Source organism: Corvus cornix, chromosome Z (assembly GCF_000738735.6).
Source record: "Corvus cornix cornix isolate S_Up_H32 chromosome Z, ASM73873v5, whole genome shotgun sequence".
Taxonomy (NCBI): domain Eukaryota; kingdom Metazoa; phylum Chordata; class Aves; order Passeriformes; family Corvidae; genus Corvus; species Corvus cornix.
In genome coordinates this window covers 31,398,003-31,412,914 of record NC_046357.1, presented here as the reverse complement: position 1 = coordinate 31,412,914, position 14,912 = coordinate 31,398,003, and the positions used below count along the sequence as shown (strand labels likewise).

The window sequence follows — 14,912 nt, the reverse complement described above, 5'->3', positions numbered from 1 at the left end:
TTAAGCTGATCCACATAAACTAATTATACTGACCTGTCAAGCTCTTATGTCATTCTCTCTATAGTTCTGCAAAACTCCATGAAAAGGCCAATTTAGAGAATGATAAAGACCAGGTTATAACTTAAAAAAGGACCAGCACTTTCTAGTTAAAAGCATTCAAAATTTCGGGAGAATTCAGAACAAAAGTGAGAAAATATTCTGATGTTGACAGCCACTGTAGCAAAATAATGTAACTTGTTTTTACATCTTGAGTGGGAAAAATGTCAGCTGAAAACACTACCTGCAAAATCAGCCTGTTACATTGAGATAAAAAGGATTCCTAACATATAATGTGTATCCGTGCTGGAAGTTTTGCTAGAATGTGTTTTGCTCAGCTTTCACATGAAAGTGTGACATACCCTTTCTTCATGGTTTTCCCTAATACATGCAGAGAGATCCTTGTTCAGATTTGTTTAGATCATGTTTGTTTTCCTGTGTTTCTTCTAAAGGAGTTTTGGTTCTGAGTGGGAGACACTTTTGAGTCATAATGACGTGTGTGTGACTGATAATGCAACTGATGAAACACTGAAGAGTGGGCAAAACCTAAATAATTTCTGGCTGGTCTGTAGTGCAGAGCTTAAATTGGGGATAGTGCTCTTGATAATGCAAGCATCTGGAGCTCTTTGTAAGTAAACACATGTGATTCAGACATAACCTGGTACTGCCTGAGACTGGAGTGTGGAAGTCAATTGCTGCAGGGATGAATAGTGCTGGAAGTAATAATAGGCTATACTTTTCTGAAAGCACAGATGAGAGGAAGAATAATATTGTTATTTTTCACGCAGTTATCAAGTCAGAGATTGAAGACTGCTTGTAGGAAGACATAACTACTTAGCTGCAGGTAAGTAGAGTTTAATCAAGCCATATTCTGTTACACAGAGATTTGTTTCTATCCATGGGTAAGGCACACTGGGGTAGCCCTTCCTGTGAGCAGTAGCAAAAATTCAGGGAGGTGATACAAAAAAGATTTTCTTCTCAGACAAAGCCTATAATTAAGTTTATCAGGCAAAGTTTTCTGTCATATTTTTTCTGTAACTAGTGTTACAGTGAGGTAAAATCTATCAGTAAGAGTTTTCATTTCCAGGTTAAAAATATTCCACGAGATATCTGTGCTCTTGAGAATATCTGAAAATAAACTTGTGAATATCCCCATTTGGCTACCTGCCTAGAGAAACTAATATAATAATAATAATAATAATAATAATAATAATAATAGCAATAATATTAATAGTAATAATCTGAAGGAGTGCAATTCAGAAATCAGTTAAACTGTCCAATAGATTTTCCTGGCCCAGATTTCCAGATAGCCTGGTGTTGCTACATCTTCTTTGTGTAACTTAAAAAAAGAAAAAAAAAAAAAAAGGAAAAATAAAATGGATCTTTGTTTTCCTTTGAAGGAAAAAAAAAATAGAGAATTGCTACACCATGATGCTCAAGAACTCAGCTAAAATACATGCACTTTTGAAGTTAAATTGCCAAGTTTCAGTCCTGAAAATGCGTATGCACAACTTAGGTTTACATTTGTGGTATGTTCTATGGGCTTCAGTGCTAAAGAAAGATGTAAGAGCTTGCATGACGTTTGACAGGACTGCAAGGAAACAGGGCTGTTTACAGTTTGGCTACTGTGTTTCTGTCTCTGGCAGGACTGTGAAACATTACAGCAGTCTGAATTTAAATACTTTGATTCATTGCTCTACTGCGTAGAGAAAATATCTGTAACTCAGAAGCTGAAATTATTCTTGTATAGGAGCTGTCTTTGGATTTTAACAGAAGTGTCAGAAAGAAGCTGCTGTAATGTACAGGAGTAGAATTCCAATTGAACCTTGAAAGAAAAACTTGATTTTCTAAAAATATTAAGCTGTTTGAAATGGTTATGTATTTTTTCTTTCCCGCTTATGAGGAACATATAAAGCAGTGGGGTTTGCAAATGCCTGCTTTCAGATTGTGTAGCTGCTGCAGACGTATAGTGCTTTGTGTAACATTGCCCAGCAGACATAGATACTATGTGCAGGTTTTTTTACTCTGGAATGCAATTTGGGATTGTGGAAGCCCTTAGTCAACTGTAGTTTGGGGACAGGAATCAACAACTCCCCAGGCACTAATTCATTTTGAACTCATGAGGTTTTGGCTACGGTTGTGTGAGCAGGCTGTGTATTCCTCTCACAAGTGTAGCATGTCCTTCTAGCCCAGTTTCTCACTTGCCAGCCAGAAAGCTTCCACCTTGCAAGTGGTGGCTTATCATGCTAGAGACTAAAATGAAAATTTATAATCAAGGACTAGGCATGGGTTCAGATCTCCCTTCCATGCAAATCCAAAGTGAACCAACTTGGTAAGCAGCTGTTAGTAGTAATTAGTTATTGTTATTAATTATAATTGTAAGAACTATAAATCATCAGACATACCACCACCACCACCAATATGTTGATAGGTTAATTTCACTAAGGTAGGTACGGTGGCACTATCTGAATGTCATTTTCTCCAGGAAAGAGAAGTATTTCACAACAGTGAATGGCAAAATAAGGACATAGCTTGTGACCTGAATATCTGTACAGTTCAAGGCATGAGAAATCCTTTGGAGCAGTATAGAGCTGGACAGGAATAGAAATGTGCAGTACAAAAGCAGCTACCAAACAATTCCATATGTTTCTTATGAGTTTTTTCTAATTTGGTATCAAACCAAGAAAATGTCTCTGAATGAAGGCTTTGTCAAAACTACATAGGTTTTCATGGAGTGGGGAGAAGTGAAGAGTGGAGACATGTTGACTTCAGCAAGGCTTTTGACACTGTTTCCCCTACATACTCATAGGTATCTCAGGAAGTGTGGGTTAGCTGAGAGGACAGTGAGGTGAATTGAGAACTGGCTGAATGACAGAGTTCAGAGGGCTGTGACCAGTGGCACAGGGCGTAGCTGGAGGCTTGTAGCTGGTGGCATTCCTCAGGGGTCAGTGCTGGGTTCAGTCTTGTTCAACTTACTCATCAATGACCTGGAGGCAGGAACAGAGTGTACCCTCAGTGAGTTCCCTGACAACACAAAGCCGGGAGGAGTGACCAACACCCCAGAGGGCTGTGCTGCCGTTCGGTGAGACCTGGACAGGCTGGAGAGTTGGGCAGAGAAGAAACACCTGAAATTCAACAGAGGCAAGCGCAGGGTCCTGCACCTGGGGAGGAATAACCCCAGGCACCAGCACAGGCTGGGGCTGACCTGCTGGAAAGCAGCTCTGGGGAGAAGGACCTGGGGGTCCTGGTGGACAACAAGCTGTCTGTGAGCCAGCAGGCCAAGAAGGGGGCCAAGAAGGCCGATGGGATCCTGGTGTACATGAGGAAGAGCATTGCTAGGAGGCTGAGTGAGGGGATCCTGACCCTCTACTCAGCCCTGGTGAGGCACATCTGGAGTGCTGTGTCCAGGTCAGGGCTCTTCAGTAGAAGACACACGTGAGTTCCTGGAGCACGGCCAGTGGAGGGCAAAAAAGATAATGAGGTGACTGGAGCATCTCTCTCAAGAGGAAAGGCTGAGGGAGCTGGGCCTGTTCAGCCTCAAGAGGAGACGACTGAGAAGAGACCTTATCAATGTATGCAAGTATCTGAAGAGGATGGAGCCAGGCTCTTTCCACTGGCTCCATCTGACAGAACAAGGGACAATGAACACAAACTTCCACACAAAGTTCCACCTTTATGAGGGAGAACGTCTTCACTTTGAAGGTGACAGAGCACTGGAAGAAGTTGTCCAGAGAGGTTTGGAGTCTCCTCCTCTAGACATGTTCAAGACTTGTCTGGACATGATCCTGTGGAACCCATTCTAGATGAGCTCCAGAGGTCCCCAACCCTAGTGAATCTATGACCTAAAGATATTTATTGAATATAAGGAAAACTGGTAAAATCTAATCTAATCTGAAGACTATAAAGACTTTGTGATCCAATCTCCAATCAAAAATCACGCATGAAATCTACATAAGATCAAAGAAAAATTAGATAAATTAGATGTGTTCATGGGTATGACTAGCATGAAGGCAATTAAGATTGTGTTGTGCAAAATGGTGATAGGTATCTTGTTTTCTTTTAAGCAGTGGACCTCTGGAATCTGCACTGGGAAGAAGTACTGGCCTTGCTTTTTCATCCTCAGCAGTAACCCAAAGATAGTACAAACCCAGTTTTGCCTTATGGATCTTTACTACCACATGAAAGGTTGCCCAAATGTAGCACGCAGATTTATGCTCATGCAAATTTGCTTCTTAATGTTAGGTACTTTCTTGTCTCCCTTTCCACAGCTCAGGGACACTGCAGAAAAAGGGACAGGGACACGAGTCCTGCCAGCTGCAGGGAGTGAGTTGAACATGCAGCTGCTGCTGCGTGTTTAGGTGTGTTGGAGAAGAAAGGGAAGGGAAGGCATTTCAGACCTATATAAAGGGTACCAGAAGATCTCAGGGCTGCTTCTGAGATCCTCCCAGTTGGACTGGGCCAGCAGCTCTACCTCACCTGGTTGTGTTCAACTTATCCCAAGAAAAATAAGTGAGGAAAAACAAAATGGCCACCTTGACCTATTTGTCTAATCTTCCTTTCCAGATAGAAACAGGGCACAATTCCTCTGACCAACTTAGCTTTTCTGCAATATGACATTCCAGACTAGCAGGAGACTGTATTTCCTTGGGTGATCCCACATCTTTCTATAGTTCTCTTGCAATTGGGCTGAAATGAAATGCATCCTCCCATCTATCATTCTGCTTTCCAGAATAAGAAGGAAATCTCTACAATTTGTCCAGGGATAAGAACTGGCATAGCAATTGCCTAAACTGTCGTTGGTCTGTCTGAACTCCATGTTGTAGAATTACTGACTGAATTTGCCAGCTATTGCAGTGTATCACCTTTTCATTTTTCCTGCTGTCCTCAACCTCTTTTTTTTTTGGTGACACAGATGATCGTCAATTTAGTTGCCCGAATGGGACTATGGGTAAGAATGCTTAGTTTAGAGTAATACACTCATGTGCTTACCAAGCAGAATTAGCACCAGCAGGGGCCAGGTGGACAGTAAGCTGGACATGAGCCTGCTGTGTGCCCTTGCAACAAGGAGACCTAACTGTGCCTAGGCTGCCTCAAAAGAGAATAGCTAGCATATTAAGGCAAGCATCTTTTCCACAATCTTCTCATTCTAAAGAAGAAAACATTCATCCCTATCTTATGCTTGAGTTGTTTATCAATGTATCACAGGAAAACTTTATTCTCCTGTTAGACAGGGCTAATTGAAAAGAAGCTGTTCTGAAACCTGAAGCCCTGAAATCATGTTTTGGCTGAACCATGTGCTGTTTACTTCATGATTGAAATGGCTCATGACTGCAGTCATATATTGACACGTTACCTCAAACTGCAAAAGGCAAAGAAAATATATGTTGGCTGACTCAGTTCAACAACATCTCAGCTGAGAAGATAAAACTGTGCAGGTGTTAATATCAGTAGGTAACCAAAACTGATTTAATGTTAGGTTTGTAATCGTATTAATTATTCTTGTTTATTTAGTAAACAAAGTTCAGCTAATTGACAGCCTCTGCAAGCACAATAAGAACTGGTACAGATATAGCAAGATCAAACTTACTCAGTTAAATGACTTCAGTTTTTCATGTAGACACTGAGCCTAAGATCCTTATTTTAGGGCTTCATATATCTTTTAAGGAAACATTATGATACCATTCTCTTCTTCTATAAGATTTAAGGTGACTATAATAAAAAAAAAACAACTACTGCCCTAATGCTGACTTGAGCTGACTATGCTTGATTGTTTTTTTAGGGAAGAATGTTTAGCCTTGAGGAAAATGTGAGCAGTACTTTTACTTTTTAGAATTTTTGTACTGGAGGATAAATTCAGTGAAACAGATGAAGATCAGACTGAATTGCTGATATTAATATTATTTTTAGCCAAAATTTTCATGTCTGACTGTGACTAGAGATGTTGTTTCAGCTAAAAGTGCAATAAACCTCACAGTAAACAATGACCAAATATGAAAAGAAATTTCTGTCTCCAACTTAGAATGTCAGTTTATATTCCAAGGCAGATGTGGTTTTATTCTTCTCATAAGTAGTCTTTGTCGTCTCTCATGTAATTACATGTGGTTGTTTGTGGATTTTTTTAAAATTATATGTAGAAATATTTCAGATTTTTTATGGCATTTAATCTGTCTTTCTGGTCAGCCTCAGGGAGATGTTTCAGCAGCTAATTCCACAGGTTAACAAAGTGCAGTATGGGGAGACACTTCTTTTCCTATCACTTTTAGACCAGTTGCCTTTCTATCCTCTTCAAAGCATTCCAGCTCCTTTCTGTTGAAAGAGAGCAAACAGGAGAATATCATAACTTGTCTTCTTTCAGCCAGAAATCTACTGCTTACTGCTACCCTCTCCCTTCTCTTGTCAGCTTTTGCTTGCAATTAGCCCTTTGACTCAGAGTAGTTCTTTCTGTACTGACAGCATATGAAATAGTGTGTGAGAGACTGGTTCAGTGCCAAAATATGACTGCATTTCCTGGCAGTTTTGCTGTTGTATTAAATTAAGGAATTATGACCACTGAAATCTGCAATATTAATTTTGGTCTTCAATCCAGTGATTTTCATTCCTTTACCTGTGCAAGGGCTTTCCCTTGCGTGGTTTGACTGGTTTGTTTTTGTTTTTCTGGTTGTTTCTAAGCTCAGATGGTCTCTTACATATATATTTCATACTGACAGGGGCACAGATTCCAGAAGTATCTCTACTTATCTCAGGTTATCTGGTGCTATCCTGTACCTGGGAAAGTAATGTGCATCCAGAAGAAATGTCAGGAGCACTTCCCAAAAGCTCACAGATAAATTCTTCTGAAGGCAGCTGTGTTCCTAAGTGCTAAAGTCTATCATGGTGCAACTGTAGATGACAATGGTGCAACAAGCACTAGGCCATGATTAGTGAAGGGGTAAGCATGCCCTCTGAAAACTTGATATAATTTGGTTTATTTTAACCCCCTCTTGTGCACGCCAGAAATGCACACAGTTCCTTTTCAACTGTCCAGGTAGCATATAATTTGTTGAACAGCAGCAGTACAGCTTTGTCGGAATCCCAGGCCCTCTGCTTATCAACTGTGTCTCTTTTTCCATTAACAAGCTTCACAGATCCTTGCTGGACTTGTTATACTTGGATATCAAGGCACATCATTCCTTCACGGCTAGGAAGGACCCCTCCTGGGTCATGAGCAGGGCATGCTACCAGCACGCCAGCTACCAAATCCTTATGGCACAGCTGGTGAACTTCGTCCAGTCCATCCTGCCAGCCTCCAGAAAAGCTGCCAGAATGAGAATGGTGTTGCTGATGCCATTAGAGGAGCAGTCCTGGCTTCATCTGTTCACCATGTCTTTGCTTAACTTCCCCTTTTCAGGTGTCTGTGTTCAAGTGGTAATCATGGACCATCAGGTTCTTTTCCAGGTGGGAAAGAATGGTGAATTTGGGTCCCCACAGAATACAAACAGACACTGTGCTCCTTCTGAGAGAGGTCAGTACCTTCCCACTTTAAGAAATGGTTGTCCAGTCTCCTGGAGAGAATAAGGAAAGTTGCTGTATTACCATATTTGCCTTGTCCAAAGGGGTGATGGTTATGTATTTCCTAGGGCTTGCTGAGATGCATAGGAAGTGGGCTGATGATGCTAAGCTGCTGCCAGAAAATGGCTGTAGTTAGATCTTTCTCCTATACACTATAGGGAAGACAAGCTGCCACCTTCAGGGACTGCAAAAATGATGTCTAACCAGTCCCATGCTTCACACAGATGTTCTTTGTTTTACAGGTATTGAATGGAACCTGAAATTTGTCAGAGGAACTGTAATTAGTTTTAAAATTGATAAAACAAGCCCTGTAAGCCCCTGGAGAACATGATTTACAAAAACGCAGCCATCTCTCTGTGACTGAACACTTAGAACAACATATTACAATGGAGGCTTGTGCTCCAGGTTCAGATGTCCAAAGATATTTAAATATATAGTTCCCATTCAGATTAATGAGATCCTGGGTAAAACAGTGTAATACTTATGTGCTTTATTATCGAACATTGTCAAATCTTTATGACAAAACCATATGGAGTGGTTATTGGATTCAGGTCCAATTCCAGTAAGGTACCTTACCTGAAAAAGCAAGTGATTTCAAAGAGAACTGGGAATTCATCTTATTGCTGAACTCCTGCCAGCTGCTGAGTTACGTAAGTAGAAACTGTGCCACAAACCCTTTTGTTCTAAACACAAATATCCTTAGGCCCTGTTGTTTATATTTTTGAACTCTTTCTTTTGGAAAGACAAATGCTCACATACATGCACACAGCCCTGAGGAGACAAACACAAGAATTGCACAGAGGAAAATAACACCAATCTCCAGTTAAGTGTCTTTAACATTTGCAAATCTCTTTTTAATGATACTGGACTAAAAGTTTGAGCACGCTTTTATATTAATTGGAGAAATGTTGCTCAGATAAAAGCCCCTCTTTCTGTCAGTAAATAGACCATTGTTTCCTTGAAAGTGTTTGAGTCAGTGTCAAAAACTGTAAATAGAATTAAATGCCGCCTCTAATTAAAAAACATAATTTTTTTTTTTTTTTTTGGTCTTCATTGCATAATGAAGAAACTTGTGTAAAATACCAACAGGAGAAGCTGAGTTTCCCAAGACTAAGATTCAGAACTGGACTGTGAATTACTTTCTTCATAAAGAAAAGTGATCCAGTGTCTTGGATAAGGCAAAAAAGGAAGGAGTATTCCCAGTGGAAGCAAGTTCAGGTGACATGGGAAGAAGACAGATATGCTGCTCACTGCTGTAGGGAGAAAATTTGTGTGGCCAAAACACAACCAGAGGGTGGTTGGGCATTGGAACAGGCTACCCAGGGAAGCAGTCACAGTGCCAAGCCCGACAGAGTTCAAGAAGCGTTTGGACAGTACTCTTGGGCACATGATGTGAATCTTGGGGATGGTGCTCTGCAGAGCCAGGAGTTGATGATCCTTGAGGGCCCCTTCCAACTCAGCCTATTCTGTGATTCTGTGATGAAATATTTTAAAAGAGGAGAGTCCTTTACAAAAATATTTTTGTGTTTGTTTAGACTCATTCTGTTTCTATCCTCTCTTGTTGTCTCCTCTGTTCTCACCACCTGAAATCGTAGCTCCAGCATGGAAACCATAAGGAGATGGTAGAACTTTCCTCCTGAGCTATGGCATCTTCAACAAGGATTCACATACTTCTCACTTGCTTCCCTTCCCCCTTTCTACTCCAGCAAGATAGAGAAGAGAATTGGAGGTAAAAAGGTGAAGGTAACAGGTTTAAGTAAGAACAATTTACTGGAAACAGCAATGAGACGAGAAAGCAAAAAATAACAGCAATAAAAGTAATAAAAAGAGCCTACAAAAGAGAAGGTGATTCACATGCAAAAATGCCCACCAGGGATCCCGAGACAATGAAACAAAGAAGGCTTCCCTCAGCCTACCAAGTTTGTTCAACTGAAACCCACACACTTCTTCTCAGAAGTCCAGAGAGTCCCTTTCCTCTGCCCCAGCAATGACCCGAGGAGGTGTAGAATAACCTCCAACTCCTGGCCAAAATTAGGACAATGGGGGAACAGGCTATACCCACAGCTGAAGAGCATGGCTTTGTACTTGAGCCAAGCTCACCTAACAATGAGCTCCTGCTGGAAGAGGTGCTAGTAATTCACTGCAGCTCAGCTCCTTGGTCTGTCAAACCAAGTGATCATCTGCCTGCTGAGCTAGAGAATGAAGCAGAAATCTTCATTTCTCTTAAATCACAGGCTTGATTTCCCACATATTGGCTAATGTAAGTGACTCCCATATAGGTGTACAGACCTAACTGTGGTGTCCATTTAAAGCTGATGCCATCAAGAGAGATTGACCAATATTACAGCTGGTAAGGGGGGTCAGCGGCTCTGACCCAGGAAGAGATGACCGGTCCGGGGAGATGGTCCCGAAAGGAATCGCCTTCCCGAGGCCCGGTGTCTTCCCTCAGCTGCTGGCAGGAGGGCCCTTGCAGAGGCTGTCAGCTCTTTAGTGATTATCAGCTCGTGATTCCAGCTCAGCTCTGCAGGGCAGCCTCCAGGCCAAGCCAGACCAGAGAGAGAGACGAGAGGCTCGTGTGGTTGGTTCCGCACGAAGGTAGCTTTATTGTGGGTCCCCTCTAGCAAAGGGGAGAGCCAGTGACAAGAACTCTCTCCCTCCAGGGCCCCAGAGAGCTTGCTTTTATAGGGATACAGGGGATGGGTGAGGACCAATGGGTTACAGAGGATCTGGGATGGGAACAGACCAATGGGTTACAGAATGATTTGCATAGGGTCTCCCAAAGGATTGTGGGTCTGTCTTTTCTCACCGTGACCACAGAAGTGGTTGCCTTTCCAGGGAGTCCTGCTGGGCGAGTGAAAAATCTCTTATCTCAGCAGAGATCCGTCCAGGGCAGGGGCTGGGCATACCCCACAGACCAACTCTAAAAATTTTGTACACCAGGAATAATTTGTGTGATAACAGCAGCAGGACTCCTTTCACAACCTGGGTCTCATCAGGGAAATGTAAAGCACAGGAGAAAAATCATTGTTCTTAATGTTATATTGAAGTTGGTAGTATATCAGTACGTATGATAATCCTAGGCACACTTAGTGTGTTTCCCCTAGCTTGTTTTTTTTGCATGTCTGTGGGTATTATTCCCTACTCAAGAGGGCTCTCATATCTGTTCAGTCTGCTTGCAGATGTACCTTCAGTGTGCTAGGCCACAGGGAATGGCAACTGTAAGCCTTGAGGTCTGTATCCTCCCTTCCAGCCATGCATGATCACTTCTTGAATAATAAGGTAGCAGCTGCAAATGAAGAAAGGATAAGTATTGTAGCAGGTAATATCTTCCCTACTGTGATTTGTCACCTCTTGCCTATCATGGTTCAATATGATGTAGTCCTTAAAATGCAGAGCAAAGCCTCAGAAGTAGGGGTGGTCAGAATCTTGACAACTCAGTTCAAACCTTTCACAACTTCTTTGACTGTTAAAAAAATGAGTGGAGAATAGCAGGATAATACTTTCCTCTCAATTAGCTGTGTAATAATCTGAAATGCAACTCATTTGGAAGAAAATAATTTGTGCATTAAAGTGTAACTTTGAAATTTGATGGTTAAACTTGCATTTCCCTCTTCGAAAGTTTTGTTTCTGTATTTTGATGTTTTTGCATTGCATCTACTCATGTTAGCCCCTCATATCCTCTCATGTCAGAGCAGCTCACTTGCTTCTGGATGAATTACCTGATGATCTTTTAGGAAATGCCTGTAGGTTGAGAAAATAGAGTTGTTCCTTGCCTGACAAGCCTTACTGTGGTCTGTGTATTTCAACAAGGTGATACTAACAAGACCCAGTGACAGAAACCTTCATCCAACTTATTAAACCAAGTTATTACATATAAGGGGCCAAGAAGGAAAAAAAGTCACCAGAATCAAACTTGATATTTAAACTTTTTAATGAGGCAAACCAGAATGACATTGTTCTTGAGGCAGTTCCATCTTGCCATCTTAAGATCCTCACCTGATCAGTTAAATTACAAGTTGCTAATGATCACCACGGTATACTCAGAGAGGTTGACAATAATGCTGTTTTGAAGATATCCCAGTCTTAACAGATGGTACTTGTGTAAAGTGGGATGCTGGATTTACCCTTAATTTCCTTGCAGCACTTACTTACTGTGGTGTGCTGGTTTTAACAACCAGCAGGGAACTAAACTCCAAACATTCCCCTCTCTTTTACCTCACCCATTCCAATAACGGAGGAACAATGAGGAGAAAATACAAATTGGAATAAAAACTTACTAAATTCATGATAGCCAGTGCAGTATTAATGGAAAAAAAGTATATAAAAGAGAGAGGGACCCACAAAAAGTTATTCACCACTCGTAACAAAAAAAAAAAAAAGACTTCCCAAAAGCAGCATTGCCCACGTGGTCTCCAGAAAAAGGCAATATGGCGAGAAGAGCTCACATGGCTTAACATCCTTCCTCGACCCCAAGTCTGAAAAAACCCCAAAACAAACCATGAAGAAACGGAACAAAGCAACCCCCTTGGGAGCCAGATTATCTGTGTTGTGCTGCCTGCTATTTTTCTGGACCGGTGTGCTCGGCTGTGTTCAGCCACGCTCACCCAGCTTGACTCAGTCCTGGGAGCACACACTTTGATGGGCTTGAAGGAATGGAGGGAGGAGTGGTGCCAAAGAGGGAGCTGGGGCTGCCAGCTGATCCCAGCACCTTCTCTCTGGAGAGAGCCAGGCAAGATGGTGAATTTCTGGCACTTGGCTCTTCCTGATGAAACCTTGTCCCCACCAACCATATAGGTGGTATGGAATTAAACAGCTCTAAAAGCTCCACCGCCTTTTCTCTGTAACCAGCACATACAGTTGCAGTTTTTGTATCAATATCAGCTCTGGCTTCCGTTACTGGAAGCCTCTGTTCCATAGAGCTGCCATGGTATATTCATCAAGGAGTGCAAGTTTCTTCTAGCATTCCCACTCGCTTCAATGGCAGCTCAGCAGGGCCAGCCAGGCCTCTCAAAACAGCAAATATGCAAGACGGGAACTCCTGATTACCACAAAAAGCAAAATAAACAAAAAATATCCACTCTGGCTGACTCTAATGTCACATTCTTAGGAAAACAGATTTTGCTGTTGAAAAAAGTCCCAGGATATTTTAAACTGGTTTTATTCAGAAGGCAAATACAATGAATAACATGCAAGGATATTCACTTAGGCCATGATTCATGAATTGCCCAAATGAAAGCTGTGATAATATTCATCAAGAACTGTGAATAGATAAGGACATGACAAACTGTTTTACTTTATTTTTGTCCTGGCTATATTTGTACAAAACTAGCTTCATTAAGAAACCTTTCAGACAAAGCTTTTCTTAAATAAACTGTCCTTTTGTCTCCTTCCATCAAGACAAATATTTTCTCCTTGTTCTTAAGGCAAACTTTCCCTCTCACTGAGACTCTTGCAGTGTGACAAGCCTGCATAATCCACTGTATGAGAAGATCTCCAATATTATTTGCATGATGCTGAGCAGCAGAAAATGACATTTCAGGCAGAGGAGTTTGAAAAATTCTGAAGAGTAGATTTTATTTTCAACCAGAGGAGGCTTGCAATGAGCCAAAACCAGACAAGACCACTAACATTAAGGTGAATAGTGGTGGTGATGGTAATGACAAGGGTAAGGTATGAAAGGAATGAACAATTATGATAATTTTGTTTGTTTCTCAAAAGATGAGATAATGTGGATGACAGAATACAAACATGCTTCTGCAAGTAGTTATTCCCCTATTTTCAAATAACATATTATTTATCATATGTGCATATTTATAAAAAAGGCCTGAGGATTTAAAGTACTAATTTGAATTCTATATTCTTATGTGTTTGCAATAACACATGAATTAAAAAACCACATAGATTAAAAAAATAAAACCTTTCTCTGTAGATGTCCTAGCTTTTCATTCTAATAGTGCTTACCAGAACAGGTAATGACACTTAGTTGCTGCTGTAGCTGATGGTAGACACTACTGAAAACAGGCCACGATGCAAAATAGCATCTTGTGTCTTGACAGAGTCATGTACATAATGTCTTTAGGTATTCAGGAAAAAAAAAACCAAAACCCCCAAACAGTTCTGTCTTTTACACAGCAGACCTTAAGAAGGCAAACACTTTGATAAAAATCTATCCATGTTTTTAAGGACTTTAACCATGATCTAGATGGTTGAAAGCTCCTACTTGACCTCAAGCTTCCTCTGACAACTTGACCAGGACACTTACTGTCACTTCAATTTCCTTTGAAAACAGAGATAATCTCTTGTCTTCATATTTTTATATTGCAGGCTGGGGGATAAATAGACTGAGAGCAACCCTGTGAGAAGGACTTTGGAGGTGCTGGTGGGTGAGAGGCTGGACATGACCCAGCCATGGGCACTCACAGCCCAGAGAGCCAAACATGTCCTGGGCTGCATCCAAAGCAGCGTGGGCAGCAGGGAGGGAGGGGATTCTGCCCCTCTGCTCTGCTCTGGTGAGACCCCACCTGGAACACTGCATCCAGCTCTGGGGTCCCAGCACAGGAAGGACATGGACCTGCTGGAGCAAGTCCAGAGGAGGCCACCAGGATGAATGACCAGAATGCTGGAGCACCTCTTCTCTCCCACAATGACAGGCTGAGAGTGGTGGGGCTGTTCAGCCTGGTGAACAGAAGGTTCCAGGGGCACTTTAGAGCAGCCTTCCAGTACCTGAAGTGGGCTGACAGGAAAACAGGAGAAGGATTTTTTACAAGGGAGAATGGTTTTAAACTGAAAGAGTGTAGGTTTAGATTAGATATTAGGAAAAAATCCTTTACTGTGGGGGAGGTGAGGCACTGTAACAGGTTGCCCAGGAATCTGTGGATGCCCCATCTCTGGCAGTGTTCAAGGCCAGGGGTTTTGAGAAACCTGGTGTAGTGGAAGATGTCCCTACTTGTGGCAGTGGAGTTGAAACTAGGTGATCTTTAAGCTCTCTTCCAACTCAAATAATTTTATGGTTCTATGATTCTATAGTATTTGGGTGACAAAGCTGCTGACACGAGAAGCAAACTCCATGTTCTCAAATGAAGAGTCCCATATGAATGTGTTTTCTAGGGAGGTCCACCAGGTCATTTAACAGCTTATCCCCAGGGTACAGCTGAATAACAGAAGTTTTCAGTAAAAGTCAAGTGGAGTCTGTTGTCAAAATACACGGCAGCAGTAATCATTATTAAGCATTGTTGAAAACTAACATTGGGAAGGTAAGTAGCCCATGTATGGAGATCTGATGTTGAGGAAAGAATGCCTGCTCTGCCACAGAGATCTAGCAATGCCGT

General features: G+C 41.6%; 1 long non-coding RNA gene across 1 annotated transcript in view; it reads left to right on the top strand.

Annotated features, from left to right (window-relative positions):
* The first annotated feature begins 597 nt into the window (after positions 1-597).
* The window catches only part of LOC104689738, a 33,578-nt gene continuing 19,263 nt past the window's right edge, over positions 598-14,912 (top strand). Inside the window, exons 1-2 of the long non-coding RNA XR_002045526.3 lie at positions 598-664; positions 825-880. This is a non-coding gene — a long non-coding RNA (uncharacterized LOC104689738). The remainder of the gene's footprint in view (positions 665-824; positions 881-14,912) is intronic.